This window comes from Vicugna pacos, unplaced genomic scaffold (assembly GCF_048564905.1).
Source record: "Vicugna pacos unplaced genomic scaffold, VicPac4 scaffold_192, whole genome shotgun sequence".
Lineage (NCBI taxonomy): Eukaryota > Metazoa > Chordata > Mammalia > Artiodactyla > Camelidae > Vicugna > Vicugna pacos.
Window position 1 is genome coordinate 791,903 of NW_027328871.1, and position 18,123 is coordinate 810,025.

An 18,123-nucleotide genomic window follows, 5' to 3' on the forward strand; every position below is an offset into this window, starting at 1 on the left:
AATTTGTGCTCCCTCTCTTTTCTTCTATTTGAGTTTGGACAGAGGATTGTTGCTTTTACTTACTTTTTCAAAAAACCAGCTTTTGGAATGGTTGATTTTTTTCCAATTATTTTTCGAATCTCTATTTTGTTTATTTCCTCCCTAATATTTATGATTTCCTTCCTTCTGCTGCCCTTTGGGGTTTCTTGTTCTTCTTTTTCTAGTTCATTCTGCTGGTGGGTTAAATTGTTAATTTGTGATTGTTCTTCTTTTTTGAGGAAGGCCTGTATGGCTATAAACTCCCCTCTCAGCACTGCTTCTGCTGTGTCCCATAAATTTTGTGTGGTATTGCTTTCCTTTTCTTTTGTCTCAAGGTTCTTTTTCATTTCAGCTTTGATTTCTTCTTTGACTCATTCGTTTTTTAGTAACATATTGTTAACTCCCCATGTTTTCCGTTTGTTCTCATTTGTTTCTCTGTTGTTGATTTCTAGCTTCATGGCATTGTGTTCAGAAAAGATGCTTGAGGTAATTTCTATCTTCTTAAAATTGCTGAGGATTCTTTTGTGCCCAAGTACATCATGAATCCTGGAATATGTCCCATGTGTACTTGAAAAGATTGTATATACTAATTTGTGGGGGGGCAATGCTCTGAAAATATCCACAAAGTGTAATATTTCTATTGTATTTTTTAACTTCTCTGTTGCCTTATTCATTTTCTGTCTCAGTGATAGGTCCAGTGATGTTAATTCAGTGTTGTAAATTCCAACTATGATTAGATTCCCATCACAATCCCCCTTTACATCTGTTAGTAATTATTTTATGTACTTAGGTGCTCTTCTATTTGGTGCATATGTATTAACGGGTGTGCTATCCTCATCTTGTATCACTCCTTCAATCATTATAAAATGTCCTACTTTATCTTTCTTTATGGCCTATGTTTTAAAGACTCTTTTGTCAGAAATCAGTACTGCAACACCTGCTTTTTTGGCTTTTCCATTTGTATGGAATACCCTTTTCCATCCTTTCACTCTCAATCTATATGTATACTTCTCCCTGAAGTGGGTCTCTTGTATGCAGCATATTGAAGGTTCTTGCTTTATTATGCAGCCTGCCACTCAATGACATTTGACTCGAGCATTTAGTCCATTAAATTTACAATAATCGATGATATGTTTTTATTTATTGCCATTTTGACCTTATCTTTGCAGTTGATTTGATATTTCCTCTTTGTTCGTTTCATCTTCCTTTTATGGTTTGGTCATTTTCCTTTGAATTATCATGAATTTTATTTAGTTTCACTGACTCCCTGATATGTTTTTGTCTTGTTGTTACCCTTTTATAGAAGTCTTTTATACCATTATTATAACTGCTTTTATTAAACTGATAGTAACAAGATCTCAAACCCATTCTACTGAGAAAGAAAAATTTTAAAAGAAAGACAAAAAATTCTTTATTTTCCTGCCTCTCTCTCCCACTCTCAATTATTTATATGTCTTTTTTAAAAATTTTATGTTTAATTTAGTTATGATTAATGAGTTATCACCTTTCCAGCTGTGTGTTTAACATTCCTGCAGTATCCTACTTCTTTTGATTTTAGAGTATACCTTTCAATATTTCTTTTAGCATGGGTCTAGTATTGCTAAAATCTTGTAGCTTTTTCTTGTCTGTGAAATCTTTATATCTCCTTCTACCAGGAAGGATACCATTGCTGGTTAAAGTAGCCTACAATATATCATTTTTTTCATTCAGGACTATGAATATATCTTGCCAGTACCTTCTGGCCTGTAGTATTTCTGTAGTGAAATCAGCTGGGAGCCTTATGGGGATTCCCTTGTAACTCACTCTTTGCTATTCTCTTACTGCCTTTAGGATCATTCCTTTATCCTTTTCTATGGCCAACTTAATTATATGTCTTGGTGTGGGTGTATTTGGGTTCTTCCTTTTTGGGACACTCTGAGCTTCCTATACTTGGATATCTGATTCCTTATTTAAATTTGGGAAGTTCTCGGTCATTATTTCTATGAACACCTTAGCAATACCCTTTAATCTTTCCCCCATTCTGGAACTTGTATCATGCCAAGATTGGCATGCTTTCTATTATCCCATATATTCCTTATGCGTTTTTCATTTTTTTCTCATTGTTTCTCTTGTAGCTCTTCTAATTGGGTGCTGTCAATTGTCCTGTCCTCTAAGTCACTAATTCTTTCCTCTGCATTATCTAGTCAACATTGCAACACCTTTAGATCAATCCTCATCTCAGTCAATGAGTTTACCTATTCTACTCATTTCTTCTTTATAGCTTCCATTTCATTTTTGACATATTTTGTATCTCTAAATACTTTATTTCCTTCAGTCATTTGATCACTCCTCTTCTGAACTCCTGATCTAGTAGGATATCGATGTCTATTTCACTGATCATTCTTTCAGGGAATTTCTTTTGTTCTTTTAATTGGGAATGGTTTCTCTGCTTGTTCATCTTGCTCCTACCTCTCTGGCACTGTGGTGTATGGAGTATCAGTTATCTAATGTGGTCTTAAAGGAGTTTGTCTACCTAATGTCTATGTGGTAATACAACTTAGAAAAAAAAGAGAGAGAGAGACAGAGAATTTTAAAGAAGGGATAAACAAAAGTTTGAAGACATTGTATAATTCATAATAGAAGATCAAGTTGAAGCAGAGTTTTGAAAAACAATAATAATAAAATTATTTTTTAAAAATTTCAAAGGGATTAAAATGGGTGTGTATATAATTGCCTTAGAAGTAAAAATTAAGAGGTTAATAAAAAATGGAACAGTTAAAAACAGATTAAAACTTTGGAGTGGTCCGTGTCCTCCTGGTGACTGTGTATATTTAATGTGAAATCTTTCTGTATTCATCCTGTTTTGGAATCTCATCTTCATTTTATCAGAGGCCCTCCATTGGAGCCCTCACTCTGCTGCTACCAGTGTCTGTCGGCAAGCTGATCGCTCTTACCCCCAACATTGCATCTGGAGCAGCTCTCTTTGACTTGGGCTTGTTTGTCACTCTCCTGCCGGATGCTGCAGTCAGCTGTTCCAGACTGACCAGGCAGAAGTGGGCATCACACCATCTCCTGGCACCATGTTCAGGGGCTGCGGTCCAGCCCAAAAAGTGAGGGGCCACACTCCCCCTCAGGGTGCTGGTCACTTCACTGCTCTGTGTCACTGTACTGTCTGCCTCGGGTTTGCACACCAGAAGTTGGCTCCAGGAAGACAGAGGAACAGCCCTGTCCCTGGTCTGGCCCAAATCCCAGCTCCTTGTTTGTCTTGGTGAATCAAGTTTTCTGAGGAACCAGGACAGGAGTGTCCTATCTGCCTCAGGCTGTAAAGAAGTCTCCGTCTGGCCCTTAAGGTTGCTATGTCCTCAGAGGTGCATGCAGATTTTTCCCCCACTGCTGCCTGGGTGCAAAGTACCAGAGGGTATGGTGGCTGTATCTGATCCCCAGTTATCTTCACCTAGAAACTTTTGTGGGTTTTCAGACATGGTTATGCACCCTTCCCCACACAGGGCACATCTGCCCTATTGTTTTATGGAGGGCCCAGATTTTTCTGCCCTGTGCACCCACAGCCATGGCACACAGCCCCCTCCATTTCCCCTGGCTGCCACAGTGCAGCCATTCCCATCTACCACCCAGCTTGTGCAGCATGGCCCTGCCCGCAGCTTCCGGGCTGCATTTTGATCTGGGTGTCTCTGCTTGTTTAACTTAGTTCTGTCAGCCTACTTATACTCTGTACAGACCCAAGCCTTGGAGGCTCACCCTCCATCCTTCCGAATTCTCAGTTGGAGAGGGGAGACCCAGTGAATGAGCACCAGCCCTTCTTTGCAGCTCCCTCCCTGGGGGACCTGACCCCCTCTGTTTTGCCTTTTCTTCTTTCTTTCTTCCTTTTCTCCTACCAGCTTTTCCACATGTTTACATAGTGAAGAGGACAATGTTCTGGCAGAGTTCTGCATGTTCTCTGCTTAGCTGAGTAGGTCTGTGTGTGTGAGTCTTGGTGCATTTGTGGGAAATGGTGAGTAACGAGCATCCTTCTAATCCACCATCTTGGCCTCTGCCCCCAAAAAGTTTCACTTTATGGTGGAAGATAAACACAGCCTGGAAATAGATGGAAGAGATATTTCATGGAAATTACAAGAAAGTGCATATTGCAATGATAAACTCATACAAAATACGTTTCAAAATAAGGGCCACAATGAAAGATAAATATGAGATTATATAATGAAAAAGAGATCAATATTAAAATAGGGTATTACACTCATTAAATTATATATGGACCCAACACCACAGATCCAAATTATATAAAGACATATTAGTAGACATGAAGGAATTAACTGATTATAAAACAATAATAGTAGATGAATTTAACACCTCTTTATTCTGAAGGCCATTTCAACCAGAAAGAATATCTGTAAGGAAACAGAGGTCTTAATAGTATATTAGATCATTTGAACCTAACTGGTTTATTGGTCATAGCATCAGAAAATCAGAACACATAAACTTTTCAAGTGTGCACAGGATGTTATCTAAGGAATTAACCACAAATTATGTCATGAAAAGTGCCTCAGGAACTTTAAGCAAATATAGATTACAGCAAGTATTTTTTCATACTCATAATTATGAAAAAATGCATCAACTCTAGAAAGAAGAACAGGAAAAGCACAAACATGAGATTAAACCACACCCTTTAAAAAAATAAAACAACGTCAATTATGAAATCAAAGGGGTAATAAAATCATACCTAGAGACAAATTACAATGAAAACACAGCTTCATAAAATGTATGGGATGCAGCAAAGACAAATCTATCAAGTAAGTTTAGAACAATTAAGGCCTTTTACAAGGAACAAGAAAAACCTGACACAAAGGACCAAGCATAACACCCAAAATTACTTGATATAAAAACAAGCAAAACCCAAAGGCATTAGAATAAGAATTCTTTAATGAGTACTTTGAAAATAAATGAAATAAAAATCAAAAAATAAATTAAATGTCCTAAAATCAAGAGTTTTTTTCTTAAAAATATTAACAACCTGGTAAGCATTTAGCCAGGCTTATCAAGAAATACACAGAATGGACCCAAACAAAATAAGAAATGAAAGAGTAGAAATAACATTTGATATTACAGAAATACAAAAAAAGATTATGAAAGCACTGTGAGAAGTTATGTGACAAAAACTGGACGACCTTAAAGAAATGGATACATTTCTAGAAACGTGTAGCCTACAAACACTTTATAAAGACAAAAAAGAAAACTTGAAAAGCAGAATCAGTATAAGTTAAATAAAATCTTTAATTTTAAAAACACCCCTTGAACAAAATGCCTGGGTGCCTTCACTGAAACCTCTTTCCCACCAACTCTTTCAAAAAATGCAGGAGGAAGGAAAATTCCCAGATTTATTCTAAAAGGCCACCATTACCCTGATAACAAAACCAAAGACACTACCAAAAAAAAAATGAAAATCCAATATCCTTGATGAATATACATTCAAAAATCCTCAAAAGAACATCAACAAATTAATCCAGCAATACATAGAAAGGATTATACATGATGATCAGTTGGATTCCTTCCAGAATCACAAGGATGGTTCAACATACACAGGTCAATCAGCATGACACATATCTAACAAAAGAAGGACAAAATTCACAGGACCATGTCAATACACACAGAAAAAGCATTTGACAAATTTCAACATACATTCATGATCAGAACTCTCATGGATGTGAGTATAATGGGAACATCTCCCAGCATAATAAAGGCCATTTAAAACAATTTATAATTCTCAGGGGGAAAAGCTGAAAGCCTTCTGGGTAAATTAGGGTAAAATATAAGGGCTCCTACTCTCACCATTTCTGTTCCACAGTAAAACAATAAAGGAAGAGGAAAAGAAAAGGAAGTAAAAGAAATGCAAAATGGAAAGAAAGAGGCAAAACTGTCGCCAGTACTGATGACATAACAATCTGCATAGAGAGTCCTAATGGATCCACACTGCCAATTATGAATAATAAATAATTTCAACAAAGGAGCAGGGTACAAGATTAATGTAAAGAAGTCTCTTGCATTTCTACACATTAATCATGAGATACCCTAAAATGGACGTTGAAAGCAATACTATTTAAAATCCATCCCCTCGAATATCTTGGAATAAATGTAACCACATATGGGAAAGGTCTACACACTGAAAATTATAAAACATTGACAAAGAAATTAAAAATTATTCAAAGAAATGGAAATATGTCTTGTGCTCTTGGATTGAAAGAGTTTGTATTGTTAACATAGTCGTACTACACAAAGAAACCTGCAGATTTAAGCAAATTCCTGTTAGATAGCTATAGTGTTTTCCGTAGAAGTAGAAAAAAATAACTGTTTTACATGAAACCATTAAAAAATTGCCAAAATGATCTTGAGAAAAACAACAAATCTGTAGATATTACCCTCCAAGATACCTTACTATACTACAAACCTACAGGAATAAAAACAGCATGGAATTGGCACAGAGATATAATCAATAAAAACAGTCTAGAAATAATTCAACACACCTATGAGTAATGAATCTATGATAAAAGAGGCAAGAGTACACAATGGATAAAATGTCACGTCAATGGATGGTGTTGGGAAAGCTGGACATCTACATGTAAAACAGTGAAATTAGAGCATTCCCTGACATCATAAACAAAAATATACTCCAAGTGTATTAAGGACCTAAATATAAGACCTGATACTATAAAACTGCTAGAAGGGAATATAGGTGATACCCTATTGGATATATATCATAGGAATATTTTCTTATATCAGTCTCCATAGGTAAAAGAAATAAAAGCAAACATAAGCAAGTGGGACCTAAACAAACTTGAAAACTTCTGCACAGCTAAGGACACAATCAATGAAATGAAAACGCTGCCTGTGTAATTGGAGAACATATCGGTAAACAATGCAAATGACCAGGGTTTAATAGATGTAGGTAAATAGATGCAACATACATTTAGGTTACACAACTCAATGTGAAAGGCAAAAACCCAATCAAAAACAAGGGCAGAGTAACTGAGCTAATATTTTTCCAATGAAAACATAAAGATGAGCAACAAGCAAGTGATAAAATTGCTCAACATTACTAATTATTAGGTAATTACAAAACAAAACAACAAAGAGGTATCACTTCACACTTCTCAAATGGCTATTATCTAAAAGTCTACAAATAGAAAGTGTTGGAGACCATGTGGAAGTAAGAATTCTCTTGAATTCTCTTGGTAGGAATGTAAATTTGAACAACTTCTATGGAAAACAATAGTCAGATTTCTTTAAACCTAAAAGACAAATACCATATGAAACATTAATAACTCTCCTCAGAAAAATCTGGGGAAAACACCATAAATTGAGAAGAATCAATGTTCAAAACAGCACTGTTTATTATATGCAAGACAGGGAAGCAATCCAAGTGTCCACAGTAGACTATGGAATTAAGAAGATATGATATTTCTATAAATATGCAATGGTATAAAATGCAGCCATGAAATAGTATAACACATTGCTATTTCAACGTCATGAAAGGACCTAGTAAATAATGTGCTTAGTGAAGTAACTTATACAAAGACAAAACTATATAATATAATTTATGTTTGGAATCTAAAGAATAACAGATATCTATGTAAATCTATCTATAGCTATCTATTGATAGATGGCAGATAAATAGATAGAAGGATAATAAATGATAGAGAGATAGATATATAGATAGATGATAGATAGAAAGATAGATAGATAGATAGATAGATAGATAGATAGATAGACAGATAGACAGATTGATTGATTGATTGAATGATTGATAGAGATATGGTAGAAAGAAAGAGAGATTAGATAGACAAGACTGAAGCAGACTGAAATATATGGGAAAACATTTATCTTTACCAAAGTGGAAGGGAAGTGCAATTTTATGGTATGATATTGAGGGATATAATGTAGAATACATAAAGGAGAGAAGCAACAAGATAATCTGTATAGATCAGGGAATTATACACAATAACTTAGAATAATTTAATGTTAAAAATATTGTCATAATTTATAATGCAATATTATCCACAAAGAGGTTGGTATCCCTTAACTGTACATCTGAAACTGCACAATATACTACATCAACTGTACTTCAATTAAAAATAAAACATCTCATGTATAATTTAGCCCTTTTTCCGCTGATAGCAGCTCCTTTAATATTGATTTATTTTTACTCTTTAACTTTTAATATTACTGTCTCAAATTAGTTCATTTATTCTTGTGAAGTTGTTACCAGATTGATGTATATATATTTATTGCCCCTGATTTCCTATTTTTCTTTCTTGAATACATATAGTAGAGAAGCTTTTAAAAACATACCCAAAGAAACAGTTGCAAATTTCTCATGGTGTCTACTTAGCATTTTGTTCAATGTTTTGCATATTTTTGCTCTCTTATTTTTCTTAGTAGAGCTCTTTTCTGCACCCCGTATAAGGTGTCTCAGTTTTGTTTTTTCATCTCATTCAGGTTTTTTTTGTCTGGTAAAGACTTTATTTTCACTTTATACCTAAGTGATAACTGTGCAAGGTAGGGTATTCTTGGGTGAGAGGTTTATTATTTCAGGAGTTTGAAAATGTCATTTTATTTACCCTTGGCCAATGTTTTCTGCTGAGAAATCTGCTGAAAGCCTAATGAGGTTCCTTTGTAGATTATTATAATAATTTTTGGCTGCGTTTAAAATTTTCCTCTGTCATTGAGTTGTCAATTTGCATCTGACGTATCTTGAATGTCTCTTTGCCTTAAAGTTATTGGTGTTTTGTTGGCTCACGGACTTGTATATCAGTTCCTTACACAGGTTTGGGAAGTTATCAACTATTACTTCTTTAAATAAACCATCAGCTACATTCTAACTTTCTTCTCCCTCCAGGATGTCACACTAAAGTGCATTTCCTGAAGAAGTCTGATGGCTATTGTAGAATTTCCTCACTTTTTAATATCTTGTATCTCTGCCCTCTTCTATCATTTCTAGTTTTGTATTGGTCAGCTTGGTAAATTCTCTTCCACATAGGCAGTCTGCTTCCAGTGCTTTCTGTTGCATTCTTCGTCTCAGTTTTTGAGTTCATCTCATCCTCCAATTATGTTTGGTTATTTTATAGTTTCAGTCTCTTTGGTAATGTATTGCTTATCAGCATTTAATTTATTCCTAAGCTCATTAAACTTATATCTGAGTTTTGTTTTATGTATTGAGATTCTGTATGACACCTATTTGGAGTCTAAATTATATGGCAATATACCATGACTTTAAGTTTGCTGCAGGGTTGACATTGTGTGTGTGTGCGTGTGTGTGCTCGTGTGTGACTGTGTCTGTTTTGGTGTCTGTGTCTGTGTATCTGTATGTTACCATGCCCTATAATTTTACTGTGATTGGTCATGGTCTTGGTAATTTACTGCTCTGATGACACTAAATAACAGATTGGGAGTTGAAGACCTTGCTTTTGTTTTCTGGTAGTTTGCAATATTGCACAATTTTTGGTTTTACTTACCTGAGCTACCTCTGATAATATTTCAAAATGGCACTTTCCAGTCGTTACTGTCTGGATAAAAGATGTGCTTTCATTGTCACTTCTTAGAATTCTCCGGTAGTTAATGCCACTCTTGTCACTGGTATGGTGAACACTTCCTTTTATCTGATATGCCTTGAGACTCAGTGTACACATTGAGGAAACATGCAAAGACAGGTGGGTAATTGGAATCAGGCAAGTGCCTTTCCCATGACAAGTTTTGCAAGGTAACTTGTCTCCACCAATATGAATTGGGAGTTAGGACAATGTCATGAATGTCTGAGTGTCTGAAGGATGGAATTCCTGTCTCCATTATGGCTCCCTCCTAGTTACCTGTGACCATGAGTACTGGTGCAGTTTGAGGCTGAAGCTGTGTGAACCACTGAGACCCTGTTTCTACTGGGTTCTCTGAACCTGTAGGCTCAGATACCCTAGTCAGTGGTCCTTGGTTGCAGGCACCAAATCTTCTCTTCCCTCAGTAGAGCCTCCTTTATGTGTTTTAGCCCACCAAACGTCAGCTGTACATATGCGTTCTGGAGTATTGTTTTGTGTTGTAGTTATTTTTGTTGAGATGTGAACCTTTTACTGACTGTAGATTTAAGGGGAGAGACAGAAATAATTTAAACTTATGTCACTTTTTTCAAAGTATATACTTTTTCATTTAAATGCTTAAATTATAATAAGGACATTATAAGAAGAATAAAGAAATTGAACAAATCACCCCCCTTAATGTCATAGTACTACAAAATATTTTATTTTCCTGGGTTCTTTTCTTCAATATTTTTCCCACATACACGCACATTTTACTAAAATATATGCCTATAATTTCTTTAAAATCATTTAAATTATTAAAATATTTCTGTGCTGTAAATATAGCACTGTTGCTCCTCTAATTTATAACTAGTAGCTTGCATATTTCTGTCTTCCCCATCCTTCTTGTCTGTCCCCAAAGGAAACCACTACTTGGAACAGTACACATATATATGTGATTATGTTACTGTTTCTTTATGATTATTACACTTATATCTTTAATTTTCTCATGTAAGTTATAACTTAAAGTGTTTTTGTCTGTATGATTTATTTTCATATATACAACACTCTCTGGGTCCAGTCACATTGTTCCAATTTGAAGAATTTTATTTTTTGATATGGCAATGACTATTTATTATGTTACCTATATCTCACATCTACTTCAGCCAATCATCTCTTGATGGGAAGTTGATTTGTGCATCTATCCTTGGCTATTATAAATGATGATGTAAAGAACATTGGGGGTAAAATATCCTTTAAAGTTAATGTTTTCATGTTTTTACAGATTTATACCAAAAACTGGAATTGCTGCAACATATAATGCTTCTATTTCTAGTTATTTGTGCACTGTTTATACTTTTATATAAGTGGATGCATCAATTTTTATTTCCACCAACAGTGTACCTGGGCTCCATTTTATCCTTTGATGGTTGTCATTTGAAGACTTTTCTAATAGCCATTTTGGTTGCTGTGAGATTATATTTCATTCTGGTTTTGATTTATGATTCCCTTATGAATAGCAAAATTATGTTTCTTTTTATGTGCATGAAAATCATCCACATGTCTGTTTTTGAAAAGTTTACATGAAGACCCTTAAAGTGTTTTTAAGATGGGGCATGTGTTTTAAAATATTGGGTCTAATATGCTACATATATATTATGGCTATTAACACCATCTTGGTCTCATTGTCTGAAGTTTTTCCTTCTATTCTATGTGTTGTCATATTTCTTGTAGAAGGTTTCCTTTGCTCTGAAAACGGTTTTGCACTTCACACTTATACAAGAATTAGAATCCCTGTATCACGTAGAAAATCTAATTTTTCCTTAGTAAACTTAAAACTATTATTAATTTTCCTTTTTTTAATTAGGAGACATATCAAAAATAAATATTGCTATGATTTATCTCAAAGTCAGTTCTCCTCATGTTCTTGGTCAGAAATTGTATAGTTTCAGGTTTTACATTAAGGAAATTAATCCTTTTTTTTGTATTCTATGGAAGGAAATGCTCATACATCTTCTTTTTACATGTACTGTCCTGTTTTCCCAGAACTACTTGTTGAAGGGATTGCCAATTTTCCATTGTATACTCTTGCCTCCTTCATTGTGGACTAATTGACCATATGTGTGTGGGTTTATTTCTGGACTTTTTATATTGTTCCATTGATCTATGTGTGTCTTTTAGTGATAAATTTTGATGTTTTGAATACTGTAGCTTTGTAATATGTTCTAAAGTCAGGGAGGGTAATACCCACAGCTTTGTTCATTTTTCAAAAATAATTTTAGGAAATTTGTGTCTTCTGATTTTGAATATTATTATTTTTCTCCTTGTTTTGTGAAGAAACATATGGATTCTGGGAGAATAGAAATTTTCTAAAGGAAAAAACAAAAGAAAAATACTAAAATTTAGATTATAAATCATACAATATTAAACAACCAATGGATTGCTGTATAAATCAAAGGAAATATATATAAAGAAAATGACAACAAAAACAAAGTCCATGGGGTATAGCAAAAGCAGTATTAATAGGGATGAATATAGCAAAATAATCCCACTTATTCAAATAAGAAATATCTCTCTCTTATAACATAATCGTACAAACAGATGATGTAGCAAAATATGAAACAAACTTGTTAGTAGAAGGAAAGACAGCTGAAAGATCATAAGATACACGAATAAAAAGATTAAAAATAGAACCATTCAATCATACTAAATAATGGCTATTGAAAGATAGATAAAATTGATAAAATTTAACCAGACTCATGAGTAAAACCAGAATACAGATAAATAAGCTCATAAATAAATGGAAGTTACAGTTTATATCAAAGAAATACAAAACATTATAAGAAGATACAACAAATTATATGTCAATAAAATGGAAACCCAAGAAGAAATGGACAATTTCTTAAAAAGACATAATCTCCAGGATGGAATGAGAAAGAGAAAATATGAACAGATTATCACTAATGAATTTGAATAAGTTATTAAACAAAATCTTCCAAGAAACAAAATTCCAGGCCTAGACAGCTTCACAGGTGAATTCTGACAAACAATTAGAGAAGAGCTATCACCTATACTTCTCAGAGAATTCCAAAAATTTGCAGAGGAAGGAAGGCTTCCTACCCCAACTTTCTGTATCACACTACTATTAAAACTGGAACAAATACCTCAAAAAATTACAGGTTAAATACTACTGATAAGCATAGGTGTAAAAATCATCACTAAAATGTTAGCAATGAAAAAAATACAGTAAAAGGATTATACAGTATGATTAGTCCATTTTATTCAAGGGATGCAAAAGCGATTCATTACCCACAAATTAATTAATATGATACACCACACTAACAAATTGAAGAAAAAAATAATATGCTCACATCAAAAGAGTCATAAAATGTTTTGAAATATTCAGTATCTATTTATGAGTAAGTTTCTCCTCAAATTGGGCATGAGGAAACATACCTCAACACAGATAAGATCATATATTACAAGAACTCAGCTAACATGACACTCACTGATTAAAAGCTGAAATCATCTCCTTTATGGACAGGAAAAAGACAAGAATGCACACTCTTTCAACTTTTATTCTGAATAGTATTGGAAATTCTAGCCATAGTTATCCAAAATAAATGTAAATAAAATATGGCTAATTTAGAATAGGAATAAAAGTATCTGATTGCAGATGACATACTTTAAACAGAAATCCTTAAGATGGCACCTCAAAACTACTAGGGCTTATCAATGCATTTGATAAAATTTCATATTGTAAAATTAACATACAGAAATCTTGCATTTCTGCACACTAACAACAAGCTAACAGATAGAGAAAGTGAGGGAACTGTCTCACTTATAGTTGCATTACAAAAAAAAATAAACCTGGAAATATATCCAATCAAGGAGGTAAAAGAACTGTACACAGAAAACTATGAAATATTTATAAAAGAAATTGAAGATAATGCAAACAGATGAAAGTATATATTGTGTTCATTGATGAGGTAATAATATTGTTTCAATGACAGTATTAGCAAAGAAAATACACTAATTAAATTCAGTGCCTATCAAAATACCAAGGGCATTTTCATAATTTACAATAAATAATTCTAAAATTTACATGTAAACACAAAATTGTTGAAATCACTAAAACAAATAACAAAAGAAAAAAACAAACCATAAATACAAATTTATTTTATAAACAACAAAGAGGATGTATCACTTTCCCTGATTTAAAACTATAATACAAAGCTACAGTAATAAAAAGAATTTGGTAGTGGCACAGAACAAAGGGAATAATGGCACACAAAGAATGCCTAAAAATGAAATCAGACAGTTATGGTCATTTAGACCATTACAAAAAATGAATATACAGTGGGGAAAAGGTAACCAACAGGCATATGAAACCGGTCAACATCACTAATCATCAGAAGAATGCAAGTCCAAAACACAATGAGAGTTTATGTCAGCCCTGTCAGAAAGAATATAATCAAAAAGATAACAAATATAAGTGTTGGTGAGTATGTAAGAAAAACAAACCTGATGCACTGCTGGAGTGAATGTAAATTTGTGCTGCCACTGTGGAAAACAGTATGCAGTTTTCTTGAAAAATTAAAAATGAAATATAATCCAACATTTCCATATCTGGATACTTATTCCAAGAAAATAAAAACACTAACCAGAAAAGATAAATTCAAACATATATTCCCTGCAGCATTATATACAATAGACAGGATATAGAAGCAAATTAATTGCTCATCAATAGATGATGGATAAAGATAATGTGTGTTTATAATATATATATCTACACAGCTATATTTTTATCTTTGATTTTATTGATTAATCTATATTTACATGTATATATAAATATATATGTATATATATATGCACACACACAGATAAAATTCCAATGGGTTATTACTCAGCTATAAAAAGAATAATTTTTTCATTTGCAACAAATTTGTAGACCAAAAGGGTAATATGTTAAGTGAAATAATTCAGAAATAGAATGACATATGATATATGATTTTACTCATATTTGTAATTTAAAACAAATGAAAATAACACAGCAGAAAAGGAGATATAGATATACAAAGAAACAGGTTGTTCACAAGAATGGGGGAAATGGGGTGAGGAAAAAGAAATATTTCATGAAAATTAAGAGAGAAAATTTTCCAGTTGCAAATTAAATGAGTCAGGGTCAAGAAATGTGCTGTATGGGGAATAGTAAATAACTACGAAATATCTTTAAATAGCAACATATCATATCTAGATATATTCTGGTTATCAGTTTGAAGTGTACTAAAAGTTGCAAAGAGTTTGATGTTTAAGAGATACTAACACAGTTTATAAATTAATGTTCACTTCGTAAAGAAACATACATTTAGAAAGAAATTAGATTTGTAGTTAACAGGGGCAGGGGTTGGGAAAGGAGAATTTGATTAATGCACTCAAATGCTATAAACCTCCAGCCATAAAATAAACGTGTTCAAGGGATGCCCCGTAGTAATATGAAAATTACAATAAATACTGCTTTATGTTATATATGAATGTTGTTAAGGAAGTAGACAATAAGGTTTTATATCACAACCAAAAGGCAAATCGTATTTCTTTAATATTGAATCTAAATGAGATAATGAATTCTCCCTAATGTTGCTATGATATTTGTTTCAAGATACTTGTTAATCAAGCCAATATCCTGGACACCTAAACTTACACAATGTTCTATGCCATTTATATCTCAATAGATGCAGAAGGAAAAATGGAAAGACAATATTCATTTTTCCCATGATATTTCTCATGATTGTTTCTGCAGCAAGTAAATTTGAGTTATGATATACTTATCCTAGGTAAAGATACTAATAAATATGTGATTCTAATAAATAATACATAAAGATACTAATATAATTAGTTTTACCATGCCTTAAACATTGTTCATGTTAACAGCCCACTGCTTCTGTAGGCATCAAAATTTCACTCTGTGTATTCATCTGAGATTAGGAAATGGATGCTCTTCTGCTGAGTGATAAAGTTCACTGTCTCTGACCAATGGTCTCATCTCCATGACAGCATCAGTAAGAAAGGAACATGCTAGGTTGCTAAAAATCTCAGCATGGGAAAATCTCAGAACCCCTACAATTCTTAACTGTTTTGCAATGGGAAGTCAATACTGACAAAGACTTGATTTTGGATAACAATGTGGTGTTTTCTCATGGTTGCATTAGAGAATGTGAGGATAATCATTGAGACCCACAACAAATATTCTCGCTCAAGAGCTGGGCAAAGAACTGTAAATGTTCTGCATTATTAGGACTGAGGACTGCTTTCAAAATGATGACAATGCAAACTCTACTCCATGTAGTCCAAGGAAAGAAAGATTATTGCAATTTCTAGGTGAACAGGAATAAGTCAGTGGTTCAGTCTCTATAAATTAGTCAACGGGTGTTCAAAGCCAAAATAAGTTGTGACAACAATGAGAATTAAAAGAAAAATAACTTAGATGTAAGCTTAAATTAAAAAGGAGACACAATCCTGTTCTGGGCTCTGTGGACTGAAGAATGTACCTGCCTCAGTCCAATTCAAGGGTTCAGAGGCTTGGCCCTAGCTTCAGCTCGGGATTCAATGAACAGTTAACAATTAGTATACTGGAAGAAATATAATCTACCTCTCCCTGATCGGTAGAAAATCTGGTGGCTCAATGAAACTCTTAATACACAGATATTCTGCCAAATGCAGAGGAATATTTCACTGATGACTCAGCTAAGACAAACTTAACAATCCATCTTCACACACACACAGTGGTAGACAGATTTGTAGTATTTACTGGGAAGAATTCAGTGGGCAGTGCACAGAGAATAGTTTTCAAAGCACCAGCCAACTTTTGTACTTTTGCCAATGGTCTAGATTTTACCAGGGAGAAAACTACAGATGGACAAACAAACAATATTCTTCTTTAGGATTTTGAATTTTGAAAGTAAACTGTAGCTTTTGGCTTATAAGTATAGAACCTTGTTAAGATGATTACGGTAAGACCCACTGTCTGATAAGAGAGCTGGAAACTAGCTGCTGAACCAGCCCATCTGAACCCCAGACTGCTAATGTAAGCAAAAACATAGCCACCATCAGATTTGAGCTGACAAACTTAAAAGCGTGATGTTTCTGTTGTAGGAAAAACCACTGCTGTCAATACACAGATCTCCTACTGCAAGTGGTCTCTTTCTTCTCTTGATAAAGGTCATATTGGTGGGATGTTCCAAGAGCTTACCCTGGACCATTTGCCCATTCTCCAGATAATCAAATACTTTCTTCACAACTGGTGACACATTTTCAGGACTCAATTTTACCATTCCAGTCTTATCAGCTGACACTGGCTGCATGATTATGACCAGAAGCCTTAGACACCCTGACCTTGCCTACAATTTTTCCAGCCTTTCAGGGCATTTCACATTCTGAAAATGCTTCACCTTTTATTTTAAATAAATGGGAAATACTCAAAGTCTTCCAGGAATATATTATATTTCCTAATATCTGCAGAAATTTGGTAATCTTGCAGTTGGACAAATTTTAATTCCACCACCCTCACCTCCTACTATTCCACACATATTAGATTGCAATTTCGTTACTGAATATGACCACCACAACCAAGGGTCTAGTACCTCTTAGATACTTCCTGTGTTAAGGTTAGAAGGGGCACAAATTTTGTGGGGTGTATAAATCTACATTAAAAGTTTGAAATGGCACTGTCTCTTCTGGACAAAGCTCTGATTCTAAGAAGTAAATTAATTAGAAGGCAGTATAGTTATTGGTATGGGGAAGAGAATCAGCTATTTTGGGTGGGTGTGTGATGAAGAGATAGGAAGAAATCCAGCAAATGAGAATGGAATACTTTATGCCTCTTGAGGCATGAATTAAGAAGAAAATAATACTTTGTCTACTTTACCTACTTCCACTTACTGTTTTGAGTGACTAGTCCTTGGGCTATGAAAAGAGCTAGTTTGTGGGGAAGAGTAAACACCATAACGAAATAGTTTGAAAAGCATGAGAGATTTGTTGTTTCAGGAAAGTAGATTTTCCTTAAAGTCAACATGTATCTTTCATTCACTAAATATTAAATTGCATCCTGTGGCATGTGCTGTGCTTACAGTGCTGGTATCCAAGTTAGACAATGAAAGGGGGATAGACAGAAAACATCTGGAGGAGGTGGTTTCATGCTGAGACTGGGAAAGTCTAAGAAGGTAAAAGGAGGATACCTAAAGTTCATGGATGAGCTGGAACAAAAGTGGTAAGGTTGGAGCTTACATTGTTGACAAGCATTTGCCTGGATATATCTCCAGATACTGTGAAACATAAAGATATTCCAAGGAAGTCAGATACCAGATTTATTAAGGAATGACTAAACTAAGTTGAGTTTCTGGGCTTAGAGATGGATAGGCATTAAGTGCCAACCTGAGGACATAAGCTTGTCTTTAGCTGGAACCTAAAAGCAACATAAATTATTGACTTGTTAATATACTGTAGACTCTTTAGTTCAGGAAATGAAACCACCAATTGGAATGTTTTGAGAACAGCACAA